The 12,004-nt window shown below is 37.4% G+C and overlaps 1 pseudogene; it reads left to right on the top strand.

Moving 5' to 3' along the window:
- The first annotated feature begins 2,218 nt into the window (after window positions 1-2,218).
- On the top strand, window positions 2,219-11,978 carry LOC122042579 (annotated as a pseudogene).
- The last annotated feature ends 26 nt before the right edge of the window (window positions 11,979-12,004 follow it).

Below are 12,004 nucleotides of genomic sequence, written 5' to 3'. Positions count from 1 at the left end.
CATTAATGGAGGTAGAGAAGAAGAGTCATCTTCCTCTATAAAAATGTCCAAGGCAATTAGTGCAATGGTGAAAAAGGGAGCAAGAGGGTGCACGACCAAGAAAGGTCAGTTGCCAGGTACGCAGATGGCAATCAAGCACATCGGTGCTATCGTGACTCGCCGAGACTATATGTCTTAAGAGAAGAAGAACACTGAGGTATGGATTTGGTTTGCAACCATGAAGAACTTTTCGATTCATTCATGATCGTTCTTCCGACGACAAGTGGTTCGTGATCATTTTTCTGACGACAAAGGAAGATCAAGATCTACTACGGGAGATTTTACAGATTTTATATTTCTATATTTTTCATGCTTTAGAACTATCAACAAAGTCGTCCGACCGCTGACTACAAGTGCTCAGGGAGTCAATGCCGAGTCAATCCCAAATGGATCTCCGAGTCAAGAAAAGATGTTGAATCACATAATGCGAAAACATATAAACATAGGAAAGAATAGAGAGATGAACAAATATAATACAATTACTTTTTTATTATTAATAATTAATTATGATAGGCTAACAAACTTATTTATACATATGGTCAAAATAATATATAGAAAAATATTAAGATAAATATGGTAACAGATTACGATAATTATGGTAATAAGAAGTATATAAATAATGATAAATATAGTTTGGATTACAATCCAGATATGATAAATTATCAATAATTGAAATTAATCTCTGAATCTCTTGAACCTATCTTTGTCGTCATTACTCGACAAACTCAATGGGAGATATTGAACGTTGAGTTTAATTGACAATAACCAATCAAATATTTTAGAGCCAAACTATCAGTACGACCAACCATTCAACAAATCTGTTAAACTTTGCCTTTGATAAAAGAAGACAACAATTAAAAGGAGATAGAGAGTTATTGTTTGAAGGTTGGAATCTGATATGTCGCCGAAATAAGAGCAGCAAAGAAAGAAGACTGCATTTTGATGACTGTATATACTTAGAGCAAATGAAGAAAATCTTCTCTTATATGCTAAGCAAACCCTAAAAAAAGCTTGTTATTTGGCCTATAAGAAGATGGCTAAATAAGGCAACACTTGAGGAAAGACTACTACAATGTAATTATTGTTGAAGAAAAGGAGAAGAAAGAGAGAGGAAGATAAAAAGAGGGACGAAACTTGATGTCCTTGAAATTAAAAAAAAAATGATATTGCTTTTGTTATAGAAAAAACAAGAGGAATCTCGTTATTGTTGGATTTCTTGAAAGAAGAAAAAAGATATGAAGAAGAAAAGAGGATATTAAGAGATAGGAGATTTAGAGTAACTCATTGATGATTGTGGGAGAGAAAGATTAAGAGGAAGAAATCTGCTAATAAAAAATTCTTGCCTAAACGGAAAGCAAGAAGAAAGAGGGAGATAAAATGAGAAAATCATTATGTAGTGAAAAAGAGGAAATGAGGAAGGATTTTTTTTAAAAAGAAAAAGAAAAAATAAAAGAAGAAAAAAAAAACAAATAAGAGTGAGGTGGCGGATGCGGCTAATTAAAGGATTATGTTGATGTGTGTACGAGAGAAAAACATAAAAGAAAGAGAGAAAAGAAGCGGTTATGCGGTGGCAGAAGGTTTGAGATAACTCAAGTAAGAATAGAAGAAAAGCGGCTTTAGAGGAATGCGATGGTGAGGCTTCCCATATCAATAAGGAAGTCGTTGGAATCTAACTGTTGTAAAAAAAAAGGCAGCAGACTACTAACGACTGTAACTTGTTGGTAGGAAGGGAGAAAAGTTATCAGAAAATTTCTGTTTACTTGTAGTCGTTGGTTAGAAAAGCATAGCGGAAATAGGTATGGAGCAATTCAACTTAAAAATAAAATTTCCTTCTGTATTATGAAAACTCAATTGTTCAAAAAATTATATTTATAAAATAGGAATAAGATACTTTACATTTTCATTCAAGTGGCAAAAGACGATTCGTTCGCCCCTAATGTCCCCATCAATCCGTCCCTAGACCAACACGGAGAAGGTAAATCATGAATGACTACTAGTCATCAGTGCAAATGGTCAAGATATGGAGAAGATTATGCTCAATCACGCCAAATTCGATCCCAATATCTTAGATGACAACACCCCATCTAAGGTACTTTACATTTTCTTGAGCAACGAACTTTTGCAATATGAAATTGCGTTATTTATTTCCTTCTTTTTGCTCTCTTTTTTTTCCTGCTTACCCTGTTACATCCTTATCCTCGTTACTGCGTCCCTCATGGCAGCCGACCCGGAGCGGCTTCCGCAGGTGCTCTTTCTCAGCCCGAAGCAAAGTTTGGCGCGAGCCCTCTCCGCTCGCTTCCGCCTCCTCAAGCCGTGGGAGTCAACGATGCCACTCGACCGCTTCCTCGCCGCCCACGCCGCAGCCGTCCGCGCTGTGATTTCCAACCCCTGGCCTCCGTCGACGCACCCCTGATCCACGCTCTCCCCTCCCTTGGCTTCGTCTTCACCACCAGCGTCGGCGTCGACCACATCGACCTCGCCGAGTGCGCGCGCCGAGGCATCGCCGTCGCCAACGCCGGCACCATCTTCTCGCGTGATGTTGCCGACTACGCCCTCGGCCTCCTTGTTGATGTCCTCCTCCGCGTGTCGGCATCCGACCGGTACATCCGCCGGGGATTGTGGCCCGTCGCCGGAGACTTCCCTCCCGGACGTAAAGTACGATTTCTGTTAAACATTCCTTTGCTCCATTCATTGTTTTAATCTCGATCCAAATCTGCGGAAATTAGATCTGAATCTGAAGTTCAAAAGTATAAATCAAAATGCTAATACTTTTGTTCCAAGATCCCATTACTCATCTATGGATAATATTATCATTGTGTTCATATCTTTTCTTTTGAAACATTGCGAGTCATAGAAAACTCACGGTAAGATTTACTTAGAAACTTGAAAGGGAGTTGGAACAGAATGTTGAGGGTTTCCCTTTAGGTTTGACACCAATGAAAGAAAGGTCATTTTTCTTTAGGAATGGGTGTGAGTGATGCAGACCTGGGGCAGAAATTATCCTTGGCAGGGCATGGACCAACTCCGGTTAGATTTAGAGTATAGCCCCTTGGCCAATTGAAACTCACTTGAACGAGGGAGAGGGTTATTAAAGAAAACACTAAGTCGATGTAATAAAATTCATTCTATTGATTGAATAATATTGATGATATGCTTTTTTAAAGAGTTCAATGAATAGATTGGATTCATGTAGCTGTTCTTAATAGTCTGAGACAAATATGATTTGATGATAATGACCGTGAGTATGTTTCCTCTTCTCCTCTAAGATTGTCTTGTATGCTGAAACGTAAACATGATTTGCTCTTTGAGTTGCTAGTTTAGAACCTAATAGAAATCTATGTAGTTACATGACGGACTGATCCTGAGCGATGACAATCATCTTATGGCGAGTGATTGGTTGGCACCAGCCGATTGCTTAAGTAGGTTTTTGTTGGAAGGTGGTGGACTCTCAAAAGCTTTCTAGGAAGGGAAAAAGAATTGTAGTAATAATGATTTGGCATTGGAAAAAAAATACATATATTGCAACTTCACATTACATGAGTATTTATACTACTCAATAGAAACTCCTAGACCATACATCATTAATTAGATACATGGACTTATTCTATCTAGATACATGAATTACAAGAGTCATGTTTCACTTGGTTCATATACATAAAACATTTATGGTTAATGTATTCAAGTTTAATTCAACTTCTAGCACTCCCCCTCAAACTTGAATCTTCCTTACTCCAAGCATGAACCTTAATCTTTGAAAATCATCAAATTTGAGTGGCTTTGTAAAAATATCAGCAACTTGATTCATAGTCTTCACATACTCAAGTTCAACTTTTTTCTTTGCAATGTATTCTCGAATAAAATGATATCTTGTGTCTGTTGGTGCAATCAACCTCAAGAGTTTTGATGTTTGACAATATACCTAAGTTTGGCTTAGTTTGACCAAGAGTTTATCCAAACAAGACTTAATGTTTGGAAGAAAGAAGTCTAGTCTGAACTAAATGACTAGCAAAAGTCCTAACTTAGTTAGGTAAGGGTAAGTCCTAATGAGTGAAGCTAGTGGAAATCCTAGGGGGGGATAACCTTAGGTGGTGGAAGTCTTAGTGAGTGAAGTTAGGCCCTAGTGAGTGAAGTTAGGCCCTAGTAAGTGAAACTAGGTGGTGAAAATCCTAGGGGGAGGTAACCGTAGGTGGTGGAAGTCCTAATGAGTGAAGCTAAGCCCTAGTGAGTGAAGCTAGGTGATAAAAATCCTAGGGGAAGGTAACCTTAGATGGTGGAAGTCCTAGTGTGTAAAGCTAGACAGTGAAAATCTTAGGGGGAGGTAACCCTAGGTAATGGTAAAGTCTTGGATACAGTCCAAGCATGAAGCTTAATAAGTCGGGTAGACTTACAGGAGTACGGCTTGATCCTAAGGGGGTGATTAACCCTTAGGTGGTAGACTTGGAGGAGAGATCTCTAAGCACAAGGTAAGCCTAATAGGTCGGGTAGACTTACAGGAGTACAGCTTGATCCTAAGGGATTGACCCTTAGGTGGTAGACTTGGAGGAGGAACCTCTAAGCAATAGGTAAGCCTAGTAGGTCAAGTAGATTTACAAGATTAAGAGTAAGGTTGCTTGTTTGTGTATGTTTGGTTGTTTTGTAGGAACCTGGAGTTGAAAACAAAACAGAGAGAAGACAAACACAAATGGGTGAACCGGACTTGACTTCGGTCGAACTGGACCCAAACCGGTTCAATAAACCGAACCAGCAGTTTGGTAGATCGACTGGGCTTGGTCCAAATTACTGGGTTGTGAAACGCTGATATGGAAGATAATGTGGTAAAAGATCTGGTTTATCTTTATGATTTGGATTAAGATAAGGATAAGCCAGATAAAGTGGATAGAGATAAGACTTGATCCATATATTGTTTTATCCAAATATGCTTCATCTAGATATAACTTCATCCAGATAAGAGTTGATCCAACTCTATAAAAGGAGATGAAGGCTCTACGTTCAACACATCGCTTCTTCTACTACTCATATTCCGTGTACTCAAAAAGAAGGCTACTAGGCGAAGCTTTGCTACTGGGGAAACTCTAGGAAGGGTACGCTGCGCTCAAGACTTCCGGATCAGCTCAACAAAGTTTTTGTTTGTATTTCTTTTATTACAAGCTGTATTTACTTTATCATTCTTTTATGCTTGTATTTGCTAAACTTTAAGACGGGTTTCTTCGCCTCCGGAAAGTTTCCAGAAAGGAGACCACTAGTGGACTCCTACTTGAGTGCGTAAGCCATGGATGTACTGACCCTAGGGGGTTGGGAACCAAGTAAATCCCGTGAATATTATTTTTCCTATACTTTATTTTATATTTCGCTACTACTAACGACTTTGATAGAACGGACGAAATCGAAAAGAAAGCGACAAGTCGAGATTTACACCCCCCCCCCCCCCTCTTGACCACACTGATCCTACAATGTCAATATGCTTGTTACGTTCATGAAACATCGAATTCTTAGCCAAATTTTGAGCTGACTTATTATTAATCATGATCCTTGTAGCATCTTCTTGCTCCAAATGAAGTTCAATATTCTCAACCATATAGCATGACAAGTGCAAGAAGTAGTTGCAACATACTCAGCTTCACAACTGGAAAGTGTCACAATAGCTTGCTTTTTTGAAATCCAAGAAATTGCATTATTTTCAAGAAAGAATATAAAACCAGTTGTTGTTTTTTTATCATCAATGTCTCCCGCAAAATCACTATCACAATAGCTCGTCAACTTGTAATTGCTAGAAGATGAATAAAGAATATCATAATCAAGAGTACCTTTAATATAACGAAATATCCTTTTAGCTACCAACATGTGAGACTCAGTTGAATTCTCCATAAATTGACTCACAGCTCCAACTGCAAAAAAATATCAGGTCTTGTTCAAGTTAAGTATCTCAAGCTCCCAATAAGACTTTTAAAAGCAATTGGATCAATCTTCGCTTTCTCCTTTCTTCACTTTGGAGAGTTGTGCTCTAAATTGCATAGGGTATTAACAGGTTTGCAATTGAACATATTGAACCTCTTAAGAACCTTTGTTGCATAACTTTCTTATGAAATATAAATTTCATCCTCCATTTGCTTTACTTGGATTTCTAAGAAATAAGTCATGAGTCTCATGTCAGTCATCTCAAATTCATGACTCATGACTATCTTAAATTCTTTAATCATTTTTTGATTATTTCCTGTAAATATGAGATCATCCACCTAATGCAAACAAGTAAGAAACTTTGACCTTCTTCTTTCATATAGAGTGCATGCTCATGGATGCAACTCAAGAAATCATTTTATTGTAAATACTTGTCAAGTCAATTGTTCCAAGCTCTTAGCGTCTGTTTATGACCATAATATGTCTTCTTTAGCTTCGAGACCTTGTCTTCATGCACCTTAACCATATATTCAATAGGTTTCTCAATGTAAACATCTTTGTTAAGATAACCATTAAGAAAGGCAAATTTAACATATAATTGATAAATCTTCTAATGATTTTGAACGATAAAAGATATCAACAAGTGAATTGTCTCCAATCAAGCTGCCGAAGCAAATACCTCGTCATAATCAATACCTTGTTTTTGCTTGTAGCCTTTAGCAACAAGTCATGTTTTATACCTTTCTACTTCTCCATTGGCATTTTTCTTTGTCTTATATACTCATTTAACTCCAATAGTCTCATGGTCTTTTGGAAGTGATACTAACTCCCAAGTATCATTCTTCACAATGGTTTGCATTTTTGCATTTCTTCATCGATGGCTCATCTCCATTTCTCATCATCTTTTGCTTCTTCAAAGCTCAAAGGTTCAATATCTGCAAGTAAACAAAACAAACTCATTTCATCAATAGCATAAGTCTCATTGTAGATGTCATCAAGACTTCGATATTTTGGAGTATTTTCTCCCGAAGATGATCCCAGTGTTATTGATAACCCAGGTGCATGTGGAGTTGTTGGTGGAGTAGATTTCTATTGGACTTCCTATTCCACATGAAAGTAAGGAAGGAAATCATAAGACCCTTCTTCTTCCTTGGAGCTCCAATCTCATAATGTATCTTCATTAAATTCTACATCTCTATTGAATACAACTCTTCCTTTATGTGGATTGTATAAACTAGACCCCTTGGAATTTTTATCATATCCAATGAAAATAAGTTTATGACTTTGATCATTTAACTTGGATCTTTCTTATTCAAGCACATGTGCAAATGCAATGAATTCAAATACTCGTAGATGTGATACAGCTGACTTCCATCCACTCCATGCTTCTTGAGGTGTTACATTCTTCAAGCTCTTTGTTGGAGATCGATTTGAAAGATACACAACACATGTCACAGCTTTAGTCCAAAACTCCTTAGACATGTCTTTAGACTTTAACATACTCCTTGCCATATTAATTATTGTCATGTTCCTCCTTTCAGCATCTCCATTTTGCTGGGGTGATCTTGGAACTGTCAAAAGACGACGAATTCCATGCAACTCACAAAAGCTGTTAAATTCATTAGATGTAAATTTACCATCCCTATCGGTTCTTAATGCTTGAATTTGATATCTACTTTCTTTTTCAACAAGAGCTTTGAAATTTGTGAATGTACCAAATACCTCATATTTTTTGCTTCAAAAAATAAACTCATGTCTTTCTATCGGAATCATCAATAAAAACACAAAGTAATAGCTTTTATTGAGAGATTTGGGCTTTATAGGACCACAAACATCAGCATGGACAAGTTGGAGTGGTTTGGCTGCTCTTGAAACAGATTGCTTTGGAAAGCTCTTTCTTGAATGCTTGGCTAGTAAGCATGTTTCACAAATTTGATCAGGGTGATCAATTTTTGGAATCCCTTTCACCATCTTATGATCTCCCAAAGTTTTGAGTCCATCAAAATTCAAATGGTTAAACCTCATATGTCAAATCCATGGTGGATCCTGGATATAAGTCTTCAAGCACAAAGATCCACAATTTTTCAAGCCCAATAAGAACATCCTGTTCTTAGTCATAGGCACCTTAGCAACAAGGTTAGAATCTTGATCTCGTAACCAAAGCATACAATCATTCATATGAATCTTGTAATTTCTTTCCACAAGTTGACTAATACTTAAGATATTGCTAGTCAATTTTGGAACATAATAAACATCACAAAGTACTTTATAACCACCATTCTTTGTTTCAAGAAGAATTGTAATTTTGCCTTCAATTTTCACCTTTGTGTTGTCTCTTAAGCTTACAAAGTCTTTCTTGTTTGTATCAAGCTCCACAAATTTACTTTTATCACTCGTCATATGATTGCTAGCTCCATTATCAAGGTACCATATGTTTGCTTTTCCAATAGTGTCTTCCTTAAGTGCAAGAAACAAGGATTGCTCTACATAATCTTCCTTGGTTCTCCATTAGATTTACCTCTTCTTCTTCCATATTTGATTGACACTTCCAAGCATAATGCCCAAATTTGTGATAAGAATAACATTCAGTTTGAGATTTATTTCTTCTATCATCATACCTCACATAGTTACCTCTTCCATGACCTCTTGAAAATGTTTGATTTCTTTTATCAAACTGAGAAGGTTGCTCATCTCTACCTTGACCATGGTCATGTACTGAACCTCGGCTTCTGCCTCATCCTTGGCCTCACCTCTACTATAACCACCTCCTTTAGTCTTCAAATTGGTCTTTGCTTGTAATACATGTTCTAATTGTTCTTGCTTTCCACAGTTCATCCTTTCTTCATGAGCCCGTAATGATCTGTTTAATTCAGCAACGATCATGATCTCCAAATCTTTGGACTCTTCAATTGCAACAACAACATGATTAATTTTGTGCTAAGAGAGCGTAGTACCTTCTTAATTACCTCAAACATGGTTTCTCCAAGTCTCTTCAATTGATTGACAACAAGCAAAAACTCTTGTAAAGTAGTCAGAGATATATTCACTCTCCTTCATAAAGAGTAATTCAAACTTAGCCCTTAGAGTTTGAAGTCGCACATTCTTCACCTTGTCTACTCCCATAATAGAGTTGTGAAGTGTCTTCTAAACTTTCTTTGTTGTCTCATTGACTATTTTCTTGATCATGTCTTCATCCAAACCTTAATGGATAGTAAGAGCATCTTGATCTCTCTTTCTTCCTTTCTCCAAAGCATCCTTTTGGTTTTGAGGTAGAGTTGTCACATCTAAGGGCTCTTCAAAACTATTTTCAACGATATCCCACGCTCCTTGAGATCTAAGAATAACCTTCATTCTAAGTGACCAATTCTCATAGTTGAGTTTGGTAAGTTGAGGGTATTGGGAAGAAAAGGATTTTGATGTCATTAGCTTTGATACCTCTTTGTTAGAAGGTGATGGACTCTCAAAAGCTTTCTAGAAAGGGAAAAAGAATTGTAGTATAATAACTTTGTATTGAAAAATAAAATACTTATCTTACAACTTCATATTACATGAGTATTTATACTACTCAATAGAAACTCCTAGACCATACATCATTAGTTAGACTTATTTTATCTAGATACATGAAATACAAGATTTATGTTTCACTTGGTTCATGTATTCCAGTTTAATTCAACTAACCGTTTTGTGTTTCATATGCAAGTATCTTTTTGCAAACTCATAACCATCTCATTTTTCTGCTAAATTTGGTTAGTGTATGTCAAGGAATAAACTAAACGTTTACCATCTGTATTGCAGTTAGGAGGCAAACGGGTTGGCATTGTTGGACTCGGGAGTATTGGATCTGAAATTGCGAAAAGACTCGAAGCTTTTGGTTGCTCAATCTCATACTTCTCAAGAAACAAAAAGCCATTATTTCCTTACACCTACTTCCCCACGGTTTGTGATCTTGCAGCCGAAAGTGATGTGTTGGTCATTGCTTGTGCTCTCACAGAGGAAACCCACCACATCATCGACAAGGACGTTATGTTGGCATTAGGGAAAGATGGCATAATTATAAATGTAGGAAGAGGGCCTCTCGTCGATGAGGCAGAGTTAGTGAAACACTTGATTCAAGGGAAGATAGGAGGTGCTGGTCTCGATGTGTTCGAACATGAGCCTGCTGTTCCGGAGGAACTATTTCGTATGGACAATGTAGTGCTGTCCAGTCACCAGGCCGTGCTTACAATCGAGTCAAGTAACGACCTTGTTGAACTGGCAATGGAAAATTTAGAGGCCTTCTTCTCATATAGGCCTTTGCTTACTCCTGTCCATGGAACAACCTGATCCCAGGTAATACTGAATCCTGTTCTTCCTTCAGTAAATATATATCATTAAGAAAATGGTACAACAGAACATGTGGCCCAAGAAAGCTATTCGTATCTAATGAAGTATCTGATCCAAATGGTTGTCTAAGGTGTGAAATCACATACATGCACGTGCACCCTCATGGGTACTATCCTCATAAAACACCACTCACTGTGGAACACATGATCATAAATACCATCCCAATTTAGTAGACTGTCATATCGGTATCATCCAACTGCAGGCAGCGAACACCCTGGCACTGTCAATATCCAAAGCTAGAGCCTCTGAACAATCCATGCACGACACCACAGAGGTATGAATCCATGTAACCATTCAGTGTCTGAGCTCTTTGCCATGTCCGATGTCTGTACTTCATCATTCATATTTGAGCTATTTGCCATACCCGATGTCAAAATGCATGAACCTAGCCGCAATGATGGTCCATAGTATATGACCATCCAATGTCAGCACACCGTCATCTATGCCAGAGTTCTCCATGGTCCATCCCAGTTCAACATCCATCCAACTCACAAAATACCAATCATTAACCAACGTATGATCATGAATACCATCCTCGGAGCTAAGGCCAGGCAATGTCAGCTCTGGTATTACTTCCTTCCTCTTTCCATTAAGTGGTAAGATGTAGTTGAAATGATTTACGATGAATTAGCTCGGACCGATCAAATGAGTTTAGCTTGCACTGCAAAATACAAAGTCAAGTGGTCTGAGCATCATAACGGCTTGACATACGTCAGGATCCAGATATATTGTTGAACATGTCATGGATCTAGTGAGTTTAATTTAAAGTTAAATAAATAAATTTTGTATTTATTATTAAATTTGTATAATTTTATCCTAAATTATTTGTGTATGCAGAACGTGAACTAGTTTATCAACCTACTTGTATGGAGGTCTTTCTTAAGACCCACAAGAAAAATAATGACACATTTGTCGATACTAGATTGAAGGTGATACACTTAAAATTATTCACTTTATTGCATTTAATTGTTTCTATCTTGATTAACTTTAGTAATTATGATCCAATTGAATAGTATTCATATTTTATTTTTCCAGGATCAAATGACAGATAGAGTGGCTCAGACAACTCAGTCACTAGCAGGGGAGAGTCACAACATCTATTCATCGATGCACTAAATGAGATATACTATGATATTGTCGGTGGACAGACAAAAAAACACCACCCTCTACGTCCTTTGATCGTTCAAGGATTCCTAGGGGTTGGGATGGTTCCTCTTCCTCTTCTTCTACTGAGATGTGGTCTCTAAGACGGAAAAATCAAGAACTATGCACTCAAATTGTCTCAATAGATCAGAGGATGAATCAACGGATGACTGTTGAGGAGCAGAGACAAGCCGAGGATGATCGGAGGCGAGCCGAGGATGATCGGAGGCGAGCCAAGGACGATCGGAGGCGAGCCGATGAGGATAAGAAGCGAGCTGAGGATCATAATGCTCTCATGACTCATATACGAGCGTTCATAGCTAATTTGCCTCCACCACTTGTTCCATTGCATTTTAATTCATAAGAGACTAAGGATTTATTAGATCTCGATAATTAGCTTTTCTAATGTTTGTTTAACTAAAACTCAAAATTTTTTATCATACATAAATCATGCAAAATATATTTATTCTGTTTTTATAATATAATATGCTAATTTTTAAATATTGTATTACTATATGTTTCAGGAGTTCAGATCTTTTGACAT

Source organism: Zingiber officinale, chromosome 2A (genome assembly GCF_018446385.1).
Source record: "Zingiber officinale cultivar Zhangliang chromosome 2A, Zo_v1.1, whole genome shotgun sequence".
Lineage (NCBI taxonomy): Eukaryota > Viridiplantae > Streptophyta > Magnoliopsida > Zingiberales > Zingiberaceae > Zingiber > Zingiber officinale.
This window is presented reverse-complemented; position numbering and strand designations above follow the sequence as displayed.